Raw genomic sequence first — 2,500 nt, 5'->3', positions numbered from 1 at the left:
AGAGCCCGGACGGTCATTCTCGTGCTTGTTCCCCTAGATTTACCTTAATGTCACATTCCATATTTATGACCTTAACGTGACATTAAATGTCACTTTTAATGTCACATTAATGTCACATTCAATGAAAGATGATTCGGACCACACAGAGAGAAACGATGAACAAAATCCTGAGCACGAGTGCCTATTCTCCTCCCAACCACGCCAGATAAGTGCTGGCACCTCTCTCCTCGTTTCCTCTGCCAGCCGTCAACTTTTCTTGAGTCCTACTATTCTTGGACTCTCTTACTCTCTAGGCTCCCCTTAACCCCGTTCGGGCGCCCAAGAGCCCGGACGGTCATTCTCGTGCTTGTTCCCCTAGATTTACCTTAATGTCACATTAAATGTCACTTTAATGTCACATTCCATATTTATGACCTTAACGTGACATTAAATGTCACTTTTAATGTCACATTAATGTCACATTTCCTTCCCCTTAAGAATCGGTTTCATCCTCGAAAATGATACTTGGAAGGTCTAACTGTAAATCAGGAAACCTTTTCTTTAAAGTACTTACTCGCTCCCATGTTGAGCTTTCTTCTGAACAATCTTTCCACTTAACCAAACATTCTTGATAAATAGTATTCCTCGTTCGTCTATTACGAACATTTAATATTTTTTCTAGTTCATGTGGATTAGATTGGTCATAGAATAACTCCTCAATATCGTCATTTAATATTAGATTATCCAAATCACCCAGCTTCTTCCTTAATTTACTTACATGAAAAACTGGATGTATTTTACTACCAGCAGGTAGTTGGAGCTTGTAAGCCAATTCTCCCACCCTTTTAAGTATTATGAAAGGACCACAATACCTTGGTGAAAGCTTTGGACAGTGTCCCTTTTTCATAGTTTTAGTTTGTTCAGGCACCTTAAGATAGACCAATTCTCCTTCTTCAAAGGAGATGTCTCTTCGGTGAGGATCTGCATATGCTCTAGCTCGATTTTGAGCTTTTTTAATATTTTCTTGAGCAAATTTTAACATACTATTCATATCCTCCAAAAAGTCTTTAGCTGCCTGAACCTTTTCCTTATGCAGTCCTACTGCAAAAGGAGCTCTGGGCTGAAACCCATACATTAACATAAATGGACTATATCCAGTGGAAGAGTGCTTGGCACTGTTATATGCAAACTCTGCTATCGGTAAATACTCTTCCCAATTAGTTTGCCTTTTACTTACATATGCCCTAAGCATATCTTCAAGAATTTGGTTAACCCTTTCAGTTTGCCCATCTGTTTGCGGGTGATCCGCCGTACTCATGCTAAGTTTAGTATCCAATTTCCTAAATACCGCACGCCAAAAATGGCTATCAAATTTTCTATCCCGATCAGAAACTATATTTTCCGGAAGGCCATACAATCGGTATATGTTCTCTATGAACAATCTAGCCAATTCTGGTGTTTTAACATCAGTTGAAGTTGGAATGAACCTAGCCATTTTGGTTAACCTATCCACAATCACCCACACAGAGTCGTGCCCCCTCTGTGTTCTAGGTAAAGCAACAATAAAGTCCATGGAGATACTCTCCCATTTCCCCTAAGGAATTACTAATGGATGGAGAAGTCCTCCCATTTTTAATCTTTCAGCTTTATTAACCTGGCATTTATTACATTTGACCACATAGTCAAGGACGTCCTTATTCATTCCAGGCCAATAGAACTGCCTTTTAATAAGACTATAAGTCTTATTAACTCCTAGATGTCCCGCACTAGGGGTATCATGACACTCAAAGAGTATCTGGCGCCTTATTTCTATATCTTTCAGGACACATACCCTACCCTTGTAGAGTAAATAACCATTATCAATGGTAAAATTCTTCCACTTGAATCCAGTTTGAGCAACCCCTGATGCTCCATTTCCTTGTTGAACATCCTCAGATATTCCTTCCTCAGTAGAAGCACTTTCATTTGAATCCCCATTTTTTATGGCTTCCCATATATTGGAATATGCCGGATCAACCTGGCATTTCCCTTTTAAAGATTCAAGCAAGTGAAAAGTAAATTGAGTAAAACTCAATTCATTAATGATGGGCATTCTGCTGAGTGCATCAGCTACAATATTATATTTTCCTTTTCTATATCTTATCTCATAGTCGAACTCTTGGAGGAGTTCGGCCCATCTGGCTTTACGCCCGTGTAAATCCGGTTGATCATTAAGCCACTTAATGCTTTCATGATCCGATAAAATTAAAAGTTTGGCACCATACAAATAGTGCCTCCATTTCTTCATTGCATGTACTATTGCATACAGCTCCCTCTCATAAACAGAGTAGTTCTGTTTTGCACGATCTAATTTTTTGCTTTCAAAAGCAACTGGTCGACCTTCTTGTAATAAGACCGTGCCTATCGCCTTATCACTGGCATCAGCTTCAACCACAAATGGTTTATTGGGATCCACTATTAATAATACTGGAGCTGTAGCAATAGCTACCTTAAGTTTTTGAAAACTTTCATTTTGATCTGT

Source organism: Lygodium microphyllum, chromosome 5 (genome assembly GCF_053477565.2).
Source record: "Lygodium microphyllum isolate KBCC chromosome 5, Lygodium_microphyllum_v1.1.10, whole genome shotgun sequence".
NCBI classification, from domain to species: Eukaryota; Viridiplantae; Streptophyta; class Polypodiopsida; order Schizaeales; family Lygodiaceae; genus Lygodium; species Lygodium microphyllum.
Note: the sequence above shows the minus strand (reverse complement) of the source record.